Genomic DNA, 12,808 nt, shown 5'->3' with positions numbered 1-12,808 from the left:
CTTTAGCACTGATCAGCAGTAGTAAAGTGCCCAGAGTTCTAAAACCGGCCTGGTCCAACTGTCATGTATTTGCTTAAACATAATTCCTGAATGTAGTAGGGGCAACTAATGCATAGCACTTTTTCCAACTACTAACTGTTGTTATATTGTTTGCACGTTGGTAAAGTACACCTTATATTTAGTAGACATCCATTACTTTCCTCTGCTCTACTCAGGATTCAACTTCAAATGAATTCTGAAAGAACCATTGTTTCTTGTTACGTACATTACCAATGAACCAATGGGTTGCCACTATTATTGAAAATACGTTGCAATACACACTGAAAAGGTAGTCAACAACCAAATGTATTAGCAACCAAGGTAGGCGAATTACCTTGAATATATGCAGAATATTGCTCTCTACTTGGTCATAGGATATTCATAATCAAATTCATGTTGAAACATGCAGAAAGGGATTTCATAGATGGGCAATACTGTTAATCCACTGCGTGTTGAAATGTAAGCGCAGAAGGAATGTAGAATGCCGTCCCTCTCTGAGTAGGTGAATGGGAAAAAGGTTAAAATACCATTTTCATACTTACCTGGCCATTTATGGTTGGCTCTCCTCAAGGAAATCAGGGAGAAATGTATCACTGATTATACACCTTATCAAGGTATAAGGTGGTGTATCAACTATCACTGTCATTTTCATTAATTATATTCTTAATTAGTAACCAACAGTGAAGAGGGAATCATGATGTGGGAGAAGCACCATTCAAACCAGGTTCCACCCAACAGTGATGAATGACAGATAGTCCTATTCCCTCTAGGCAAAGCTCCTGTCAGTCAAATTAGCATCTGCGTCACATGGTGAATTTAGAAAACAAAAAAAAGGCTACACTGACACGCAGAGTACTTGGGACTGCACATAAGATACTGAGTCTCAGAAACACATGCGCAAAACCGAACACAAATCAGTTTTAGGGGCTTCCTTTAAAAGTACTAAAAACTTAATTTAATTGCTTAAAATATGTATTTTTTTAAATTATAAAAACATTTTGTTTTAAAGAAGAAACTAAAAAAGAATTTTATAAATGGCTATTAGCTTCTGTCTGGCACATATCTAATTTCAACTTCAAGAAAGACAGGCTCTACATTTGCTCCTTAACCTTGACAGTAAGAATGACAAGTCTTTTAGGCGGACATCAACTTAAGATTTTTCTTTTCTGAAATGGAAAATGTTTTGTTGGGTCAAGCAAAACAAATGGAAAGTAGTAGTTATGTGATAACTACTACTGTTTTGTTTCACCAGATTTTGACATTTCAAACATTTTGCATTCAGTGGCGAGCTGCTTCCTGGAGAGACGTCAGATGCATACGCTAATGCAACGCAACGCTGTCGGACCTGTCCCCTGCCCGCCGGGGAGCAGGGGACATGTGAGGAGACGAGAGGTGAAGAGAGGTAAGGAGAGGTGGGCGAGTGCTGAGTGACAGGGAGGAAGCGGGATGCTGCAAAGGCCGCACAGTCAGCACAGAATGAGGCAGAGAGGAGGAGAGGCCTGGTGAGGCTCGGAGGTAGCGGGCTCAAGATTAAGTGCAGCAAACCCCAGTCGGCTGCACCTAGGGTTCCACAGAGATGGCTCAGTTAGACCGGATGCAGTTTGTGGCCCTCCTAGTGTGCCCCTACTTGCTCGGTAACCACCACTTTCCCACCTATGCGGGTTATACCTGATCACGCCTGCCCTCCGCCCTCCTGCTCCCCTAGTTTGTTTTAAAACATCTCACATCAGCCAGCCAGCGGCCCCCCATACCCAGCATCCAGCACCCAGTAGTAAGCACCCAGCAACCAGTGGGTCGACCGAGCCTCCCCTGTCACGGACATCTACCATTCGATCCCCCCAAGAGCAAAGATAGAATAGCTGTCTCTACTTTTCCACTCCCAAGCGACGCCCATAACTCAACTCAGTCAAAGTTTCTACATCAGCAGGGAGGATGATGGCAGGCGTGGCCCACACATGTAGCTGCTAGCCCCCCGTAGGCTCCCCCCTATGTTCCGCTCACTTCCCGTTTCCTGCTTCCCCAATGCCGAGCACTGAATGTGGACGGCTAACGGCTTCTGTTCCTGCATCATGCTAGCCAAAAAGTTCCGGAGCACCCCTGAATGTCGCTGTATGAGGATGGCTGGTGGCTGATGGCTGAAGACTCCAGCTCCCGCAGACTGAAAAGCACATTGCGCAACCCTTTTTCCTCAAGAATGCATTGCGTCACACGAAACTTTTCCTGAGCACCGCTAAATGATGATGATTGATGGCTCCGGCTCCTCCTCCCGCACCTACATCAAGCCAACTGAAAAGTATTACACAACCCCCCCCCCTGTATGAGGAGCACACAAAAGATCCAAAACAAGGCAAGGGCAAGGGCGATATATGCGGCTAGCAGCGGCAGTGGGCCTTCTTACGACTGCTTATGCCTATGGCCTATGGCTGTGTGCATGGCCTTCTGGCCCCCCTCTCCCTCTATAAGGAGCTACAAATCGTAAAGCTGCAGGAGAGACGCTTCTAGGGCATAAGAACTGGAACAAGTAAGCCAAGTAGGCCAAGAGATTCTTTGGTGGGTTTAAAGTATAAAATGCTGCAAAACACTGGAAGTAAAATGCTCTAAGTGATGCAACTGCTGGGAGTTGGACTAGAAGCTAGTATAAGTCACCCATAACTGGCAGCCTCTTTAGAAAAAAAAGGGGACTTACAGGCAAATTATCTGGGCAAAGAAGTAGGCTTCACACCAAGTAGCACAACGCTACTTCTCGCTACCACTCCCTACTCATCATTTTATTGGCCCACAGCGAACCGCAAGCATAATATAAGCTGTATAAAGCAATTGGATGTGCGAGATGAACTATTCTTAAGGTGGCTCTTAAGCCTTCTATGTCTGCCTGATCTTACACAACTCGTATGGGCAGGTGAAGCCAGGTGAGCACAGACAGACCCATCCCATATTTCCATTATTTGATCATGTGATATTGTGTACCCTGTTGTCTATCTGTGCTGCGTGCAGAGTCCAAAGATAGCTATTGGTGTGCTATCACTTCCTGTTCTCCACTTCTTATAAGGAGGGAATCAGAAAATGCGCACAAAACTATCTAAAGCAGGTGAAAAAAAGGAAACCACAGAAATGTCGGGTCAGTCAACTACACCCTCCTCGGCTCCAAGAGGGGTATGAAGAGAACAGAGAAACAGGGGATGGAGCTGAAGGCTACAACACTGGCCGAGAAGGAAAAACAGTCTGAGCAGAATTAGCTTATTGCCCCTTCAGATAACGACGAGTATGCATAGGATCTGGAAATAGAGAGGGGTGCTCATAGCTATCCACCAGACAGACGAATGGTGATGCAGAATGGCATAGACCAAACACAGATGGGGAGACACAGAGCACAATTGATGAAGTTTTGCTTAGCCCCAGGCAATATCCTCTTTCTCATAAGCTCCCAAAACATCAGATCATGATCAAGACTAAAGATCCTGTGCAAGTCAATTCTGAGGAAGAAACTGGATTGGTACAATCACACTTACAAGATGCGATCGATCCCTTGCTAAATCACTACAGAGTTGCTCCTCCCTCTCAAAGCGCTCAGGGTTTACAGAATCTCATACGGGTCACAGTGAACGGAAGTCCAGCAATGAAAGCCTGGCAGAGACATAGCCAGAGACCTCTGGAGCGGAGATGAGTGGAGAAGCATCAATTCCAAAAAATGCTCTTAACTATACTGAACGAGATTAGGGATTTCAAAGTAGCTCAGGCATTGGAAATTGCACAGCTGCATGAAAGACTGGCTAAATTGGAAGAGAACACATCCAATGCACTGAAGAGGCTACAAGAGGCCGAAATCCACATCTCAGATCAAGAGGACAAACTCTCTGCCATGCACCAAGACATGCAAGCTCTGAGTAGAAGGAAAAACCAGATGGAACTAAAACTCCAGGAATTGAAAAATTACAACAGGCACTCAAACCTCTGCCTAGTGGGAATCCCGGAAGGCTCTGAAGGTACGGAAGTGGTTGAGAGGGCTGGATCACTACTAAAGAATGTAACGCAGGAACTACAAGAGTACCTTACAATCACTAAGGCCCATAGGGTCCCAGCACAGAAGCAACTTAATGCCAAATTTCCGCAAACAATACTGTTGAACTTTTCGGACTGTAGAATTAAGGAAAACATATTAAGCACCACTATAGCAAAAAGATCCTTCTCCACCACAGAAATTCAACAGTTCAAAATATTCTCAGATATGTCCTCAGCTTCATCACGCAGACGTAAAGATTTCATCAAGATCATTGACGTATTCAAAGGGAGGGGAGCTCAAGCGGCAATTGTTCAGAAATAGTTTATTAGCTAAAGGGAGATTTCTTCTCAGATACCCATGATGCTCAATTACTTCTTGCAGAGCTGTCAGCTGGGTGGGAGTAAGGCCTGCATCAGGCCCTGAAGAGGGTCCGAAAGGTGGCAGTCAATCAGCTCATTACATCAGCAATCTGTTCGTCTAAGGGTGGACGGGGTGAGTCAAAGGGAGCACAGGGATGCAAAAAGGTGGCTTCAAGCAAAGAGGGGGGACGGAGGGAAGAGTGGGCAATTCCATCCTTCGAGGGTAGGGAGGAAGGTGGAGGGGGTGAAGCAAGCACAAAAAAGAGATTTCTTCCATGAGTGCTTAAAAAACTATGAGATAAAATATTAAAGGGTACATAGGCGGAATCTTGAAACAATAATTATAATAAGGATTAAGCTAATAAGGAGGCCTGTTACCTATATTGCTTTTTGAAAATTTAAATGTTCTTTAGAAAGTATATCTGAACACTGTAACTGCTAAACGAACTAGAAGGGTAATGTGTTTTTGGTCTCTGTTTGTAATCTTGTCCCATGATAGTATCAGCAACTTTAGATACCATAGGTCCTGTATAATCCTGTATGCACTTTAGATCTCCAGCTGCCATGAAGTCTAATCAGATGCTTTCTTCACAGCGAAAGTTAGTCTATTTACTTAACGTACCAAACAGATACCTGATTATTAGTTACTTTAAGAGTATTGGTATTATATATCTACGGTCTGTGCCTGCGGTATTGATCTATGCTAGCACCATGTCACTTTATATATTTTAGGTACTGTAAATGCTGTTTATATGCTATATATTTACTTTGGACTTCTGTTCTCTATGGATGTAAATTGGATGTTCTCTATACAGTACAGGGCACTTAATGCAGTCTTGATTCATGTTAGCACCAGCCACTTTTGATATCATAGGTACTGTATATATCATATAAGCACTTTAGATCTTTAGCTGCTAGGAAATTTAATCAGATGCTTTTTATACTTCACAATGCAGAAAAAATATTTTTTTGAAAAAAAGTTTCTACATCAGGAGATGGGCTCCAGTGTTAAAAGCCCAAGTCAGCCACACCCTGGGGAAACATAATCAAACATCTTGATAGCCTGAAGCCCGAAGCCCCCCGCCGCGCTCTGTTGCCAATCGTGAACACACCGGAAGACCAGCATAGTCAAACTAAATCATTAATAATAGCATTAGCAGCCAAAGATGAGATCTGGGTGAGTCAGGAAAGGCCCAGCTAAATCCAGCAACAAAAGTCTAAAGACTGAGCGTTCATACACTCACGGATGTAGGGGCAAAGTATTCAACATTCCCAGCAGCATTACAACCTGGCTTAGCCCCTGGGCAAGAGCAGCTGTGCAAACAATCTCCCATCCAACCCCACCCTCCCCAAGGATCTTCAGCCCCACGAGCAACGTCGAGGGTGCAAGCATCTGGTAAGATTCAGGAAAGCCTCAACCTTGAGGAGCCAACATTCAGATCTCCAGCATCTCCAGCAGTTGTAGTATCCTCCTCAAAAAAAGTGACATTGAGGGGTCATTTTAGGAATTCTGTTATCACCCCAAAGCCAAGATTAGGCGCACTTGACGCATCCTTGAATACTCCCCAAACTGGCTTGATCTTAGCCCAGCATCAAATACAGGTCCAGTCCATGATCCACGCGGTTGCCGGCAGGACAGGTGACAGACGCCCGTCATCAGGCTCCACAAGTGCTGAACCTTACTTCGAAGAAGGTTCTGTGGTCTACTTTCCACTTCAGGGTCCTGAACAGTTTCCCTACTGCTGGCAAGACATTCTCCCTCCCGTCGTACTGCCTTCTTCACCAACCTTCATTTTAAGTGAGGACCTTCCGTCCACCTCTCAGTTCGTTCATAACCCCTGTCCGTTCTCTCCTCTAGAATTCTAGTCCCCAACCACCATGGATTATTCTACGGAGAGCAACAAAGTTCTCATCCCCTAAGCCCCAATCAAGTCATTTTAGAACATTGTCCCCAATCAGCCTATGAAAATTTGCCAATTAAAGCCATGAAATGGCTCGCTCAGGTGGGTACAACAACATTAAGATCAACACCTCTTTAGGGGCCATTTGTAGGTAATCCCATTTTACCGATTCTTAAATACCGAATTTACCGATTCGGTATTTTAGATTCGGAAAATGGGATGTCGGTCAAAAATCGGTAAAATATACCAAATCGGGAAAAATCGCAATCTCCGATTCGGTATTTACCGAATCAGTCCTCACCACAGCAGAACCCACCAGCACTCTCTCCCTCACCAGCTACAGATTCCTCATAACTGGTAAGGCCAAGGAGGCATGATGTGCCCCCTCTCCGAATCTTGGAGACATCTGATGACGATGATAGGGAGGGTGACACCCAAACGGCTCCACTGGAGGCAAACAACGCTGGGCAGCAGTCCGCATCTGAAGGTGTGCAGACCGGTGCCAGATGCCGTAGGGTCCGGGAGAGAAGCACAACTCAGGATGGAGAGGGGTCTTCTGTGGGCTGGAGGCCACAATGGTCAAAGTGCAGCGCCTGCTGGCAAAAGCAATATTATTAGTTCCGAGACAGATGCGGCACTTAAACACCAAGATGGGCAACATAGACCGGGGCATTAGCTCCATGGCAGAGAGCATTAAAGATATGGCAGAGGGAATGAGGGACATGTTGCAGTCCATGATGGCTCTCTGTGAAAAACTAGATTCAGACCGCAACAGAGGCGCCGGGAGAGGCAGTGTATGCAGCAAAACACCAAGGCGATGAACCATCTTGCAACAGCCACCTCCTTGCTATGTCAGCGCTCTGTGGCCATGCAAGAGGGCCTTGTGCACTGCTGCTCAGATGTGTCTAGGGGGATGGGCAGAGTGACATCTGCCATGGAACTGTTACTGACCAACCAGTCAGCCAATGCTGGAGACCTAGGTGTGGGTGACACTGAAGACACCACCAGCAGGAGCAGCAGGAGCACACCCATACAGGACATACAAAGAAGCAGCAGGCACCAATCTGCTGGCTCTGGCTCAACAGCCACTGTTGAAACCCAGCCTCTGGCAACCCGCACTGTTGTGCGTGGGCGCAGACAATAATGCTGCCCACACTCCACAGGACATGTCAGGGTGAATTAACCCGTGACCGCCAGTGAGGTTGCCAGACATTGGAGTCCCATGGTGTGCCATTAGTAATTTGCCGTAGCGCCCATTAAACTACGTCATTCATATTCAAAGCCTGGCTGTGTCTCCTTACTTACTTAGAAATAGCTGCGTGTGATCTCTGCCCGTCTCAGTCTACCATCTGTTGCTGGCACTACTCCTGCTGCATACGGCTCTGGCTGTTTTAGTCCATCATCAATGTCCTCATGATGAGTCAAATCAACTTCTGTGCCTTTCTTGGTGGCAAGGTTGTGCAGCATGGCACAGGTTGCAATAATTTTGCAGCAGATGATGGGTGTGTACTGATGTGCTCCTCCGCTCTTGTGGAGGCAGTGGAACATGCTTTTCAACAGCCCAAATGTGCGCTCAACAACGTTGCATGTTGCTCTGTGTGCCACATTGTAACGTCTCTCACTCCGGGTTGATAAGTTTATGTAGGGGGTGAGTACAAAAGACCGCAGGGCATAAGCGCTATCGCCTAAGTGGGAAAGAGAGTGCCATTGGTTACATAGCATTTCATACATTCAGCTGTAATAATTATTAGGGTGTGCCACTGTGATTTACCTAGCAGGTATCCTTCCCCAAATTCACCAGCAGCCAGGTGTGTGTAGATCCCACTGTTCTGGACTATGTAGGAGTTGTGAGTGCTCCCTGAACACTTGGCCACAATGTCAGTAATTATGATGTCAGCGTTGCAGATCACCTGCACATTTATTGAGTGGGTGGACTTTCTGTTCCTGTAGATGTACTCAGTGGCAGCAGGTGGGCATATTGGGATGTGGGTGCCATCAATGCAGCCGATGACGTGTGGGAAGCGTGCCATTTGATAAAAGTCAGTCTTGGTCTTGAGCAGTTTCGCATGTGTGTCAGGGAAGCTGATATAATGATGCTTTCTCGGCATCATGGCCTCTAGGAACTTCCTGAAGAAATGGGACAGGCAGCTCTGGGACACCCCACCTACCGCAGCTGTAACCCCCTGGTAACTCCCAGATGCAAGCAGGTGTAGGCTACAGAGCACCTGCACATGGGGTGGGATGGCTTGCGCCCTTGGCGTTGGGTGCTCCAGGAGTGGGTGCAGGCCCCTGATGAAGTCCAGTATGGTTTTGGGGGTCTAGCCTGTACCTTTCATGGATCTCTGCCTCAGTAAGTTGGAAGAGTGTGATCCGCTGTCTGTAGACTTGCTCCTCCCGTCTCCATTCCCTCTCTCTTGCTGCCTGTAGCCGTCGACGCCTTGCTATGATGTAGAATGCTGCCATTGTGGTCACAGAGTTGAATTTTGGGTCCTTTTTTATAGCCTGCACCTGGTTACCACCTGCTTTCAATCCATGGTAAATACTGACTCTTAAATACCGAATTTCTTAAAATTCGGTATTTTTGAAGTTACCTACATCTCAAATGTAATTTTTTGCCATTTCTTTTTTACCGAATCGGTAAATATGAATTCGGTATTTTCTGATTCGGTAAAATTCCGATTCAGTAAATTCCGAATCGGAATTTTCTGAATCGGTAAATTCCGAGTCGGTATTTACCGCATCTGGCTTTTTGGAGCTCCCACATCTCAATTGCCCAATACCGGTCGGTAACGGCCGAAATTCTGTAAAATCGGCCATTACAGACCGGTATTGAGCTACCTACATATGGCCCTAGATCTTTCTTTCTTCACCAACAAATTCAAAACGTTCACGGATCAGGAAAGTTGTCCATAAATGTGCTTTGGTCACAAGTTCTCCAACGCTTTGAAACAACGGTGTCAGCGCTGCATTACCACTCAGATAAAATGGGTCTACAGGTTGACCTTCTAAACACTCTTACCGCTGGGATCGACCAGAAACTAGAGGCGCTTACCTCACTGATAATAAAAGCACAATCACAAGTTCAATTAGTTCAAACAGTATGTTGGCGCTCTCCTATCATTGACTCCTTGTCCTCAGTACCCCATTCTCTTTTGTCAGTATTATCTGCAATTAAGAAGTTACCAACACCGGGGCACTCTGACTCCCCAATTCAGGAACCTCATCCAGGCGTGGTCCCAAAATGTCCGGCCCAGTCGGAACACAATGGGAAGAAAGGCCCTACAAGCACCAACTCCCCTTCGTTGTCAGGTTCTAAAACAGTCCTCCCATTACCTCCTCCTCTGTAAACCAAAGCGTCATTAAAAACAGCTACTCTAATCATCAACACTCCTTAGCCAACGTTAACTCAAGCACCTCACGGTTTGACCCCACGACTGACCAAGCACGACTTCCCTCTTCAGGCATCACGGGGCCAGTCGACTCTAACGTAACCAGCAATGCAATATCAAAGCGACCACTTACTCATCGGCTGCCCAAACTGAGAAAAAAGACCCTGAAAAAACACCAACAGACACACAGTTGAAATGAAAAATACAATTAGAAGTTCCTTCCAAAAAAGCAAACCCGCCATACTATTGGGTTCATCCGCAACACCCGGCGCCATTACCAGTCATCTACCAGCTGCCTGCTCAGCCATCAACACTTCAAAAATCATCCTTAAAACCTAATTGTTCCTTAGCAGCACAGACACTTCAAGTTTCCAGCTATTCACTGCATCTTATCCACCCAGCGAAACCAGGAAATGGTCACCTACAAACCAGTACGTAGTTGGAAATTGTCAACATACAAGCCTCAACCATGATCCACCAAGAGCCATACCCAGACATTAGAGTCCCTCTCCCACTTCCAGCCAGCAACAACAGACCAGGCAAGAGACTGGCGGTTCGACAACGCCCCGCAGGTAACCCAAGCAAAGGCACCGACGAATGGGACTCAGTAATACCACCCAGCCAGCCAGGCTCGGCGACTCTGTGCAATACAGTTCCTATCATACTAACAACTAACCACCTTAGTAAGCAAGAGCCCTTTTTGCTCCTAATACCCATTTACCAATGGAAAATAGAAGCAAATTCAAAACCAGATAAGTCCTTAATCACACCGGAAGCGCTTAGGCCCGTTATCAACAGATTCCAGACCAAACTGCTGTTAACACCAGAATACACTTCCCAAAGCCCGCACAACATCTAAAACAACGGGAAGATTCTCAGACTCTTCAAATCAAATCCTGAACTGAGCACCCGGGACTCAAAAGATATAATGGCCATCGAATTCAAACCCAGTAACAATGTTCAAGCAAGAGAAGCAACTTTAATTACATTAGCAAATATGGCTATAAAGGAGCTGGTTCAATCGAAGGCCTATCAATTTAAAAACTGGGGCATTAACTTAACAACCCTTAACATCTCTCGCTATCCCTCAATACTCACAATCACTCAGACTCATCCCAGCAGTACAGGTTTCCTACCTTTTTTCAGTACTAAAATCAGCCAGAAGCTACTCCCCACTTGGCAACGCTGACCGAAGAGTCATCCCAACAGGGGGGTCAAACGAACAGCAGGAGGGTTACCTGCTTGCACGCATACAGCCCACCATCAGCAGAGGCTGCACCGGGGTCCTTGTTGCATGGCTCCCGCTGCCGCTGACGCCATCACCATTACTGCCGCCAGGGGTAGGACTCCAAGTCCCTGCACCCCCCAGGCGGCGCACACCACCAGCGTCACGAGGAAGCGCCCAGAGGCGCTTGAAAGGAGGAGCGCTGCCGGAGCTCCTGGGGGTCAAACGAACAGCAGGAGGGTTACCTGCTTGCACGCATACAGCCCACCATCAGCAGAGGCTGCACCGGGGTCCTTGTTGCACGGCTCCCGCTCCCGCTGACGCCATCACCATTACTGCCGCCAGGGGTAGGACTCCAAGTCCCTGCACCCCCCAGGCGGCGCACACCACCAGCGTCACGAGGAAGCGCCCGGAGGCGCTTGAAAGGAGGAGCGCTGCCGGAGCTCCTGGGGGTCAAACGAACAGCAGGAGGGTTACCTGCTTGCACGCATACAGCCCACCATCAGCAGAGGCTGCACCGGGGTCCTTGTTGCACGGCTCCCGCTCCCGCTGACGCCATCACCATTACTGCCGCCAGGGGTAGGACTCCAAGTCCCTGCACCCCCCAGGCGGCGCACACCACCAGCGTCACAAGGAAGCGCCCGGAGGCGCTTGAAAGGAGGAGCGCTGCCGGAGCTCCTGGGGGTCAAACGAACAGCAGGAGGGTTACCTGCTTGCACGCATACAGCCCACCATCAGCAGAGGCTGCACCGGGGTCCTTGTTGCACGGCTCCCGCTCCCGCTGACGCCATCACCATTACTGCCGCCAGGGGTAGGACTCCAAGTCCCTGCACCCCCCAGGCGGCGCACACCACCAGCGTCACGAGGAAGCGCCCGGAGGCGCTTGAAAGGAGGAGCGCTACCTCCGCCCCGCGGAGCGCGCGCGGGAGCGCGCCAGGAGAAGCCCGGGACAAGGGCGGGGCCGTCTGTGGCCGTCAGGGGCCAGAAGAGGCCGGGCCGGGCCACCTCCCTTGGAACAACAAATGGGTAAGCGAAAATTCTTGGGCCCTGAAGGACAGGGGGTTAAAGATGCCAAAGTTCCCCGTAAGGCGGAAACTATAATTTCTTACCTAACATCAGCGGTAGGAGCCATTAATCAAAGAATCGCTAATGCTGAGAAAGAATTAGAATTGGGTAAAGCTTCTAACTCTGATGACACTGAACCTTCCCAACATCCCACAGTGGTGATTCCACTGGCTGAGGAGTTGCCAGCCAACAACCCTGATACCGTAAATATACTAGAGCAACATACTGAAAATGGGGAGTTGGGTCGGACTGCATCTCCTAATAGTCCCACAAAGAACGTCAAGGAAAAAGGAAAGAAAGGTGTCCCAATTCCCAATCACCAGGACCTTGTTAAAGACATTTGTTCAATAATGGGGGACAAACTGGAAGACTTGGTTACTGCTCGCCTCGAGCCAATACTGGAAGAAATTGGCAAAGATATTGTGGACTGCCTGAATAGTTGTTTGGCAGGGTTGTTAAAGAGGTGTGAGAGAATCGATACATTTATTAATGATTTTCGGGCTAAAGAGCAGTTGTCAAATGATATTACTAAGTCTAATGTTATCCATACTGTGGAGTCAATGGAATGCACTACAGTTAAAACTATTTCACCCAAAGTACAATCACAACAAATAGTGGTTCTACCAAACCAATTGCCAACCACACTTAGCGTGCCCAGTCGTGGCACTGCCATCCAGTCCACCACACATGGAAATACTCTGATTGGTCATAATAGCTTGCCTAACCACAGTCTAACTAGCACTAGTACTGCTAGATTGCATCTACCTCCCCAAGCAGCTCCATATGTAGCAGTGATATGCGGAGTTCCACCTCTGCTCCTTAAGGAGAGA

Source organism: Lissotriton helveticus, chromosome 2_2 (assembly GCF_964261635.1).
Source record: "Lissotriton helveticus chromosome 2_2, aLisHel1.1, whole genome shotgun sequence".
Taxonomy (NCBI): domain Eukaryota; kingdom Metazoa; phylum Chordata; class Amphibia; order Caudata; family Salamandridae; genus Lissotriton; species Lissotriton helveticus.
This window is presented reverse-complemented; position numbering follows the sequence as displayed.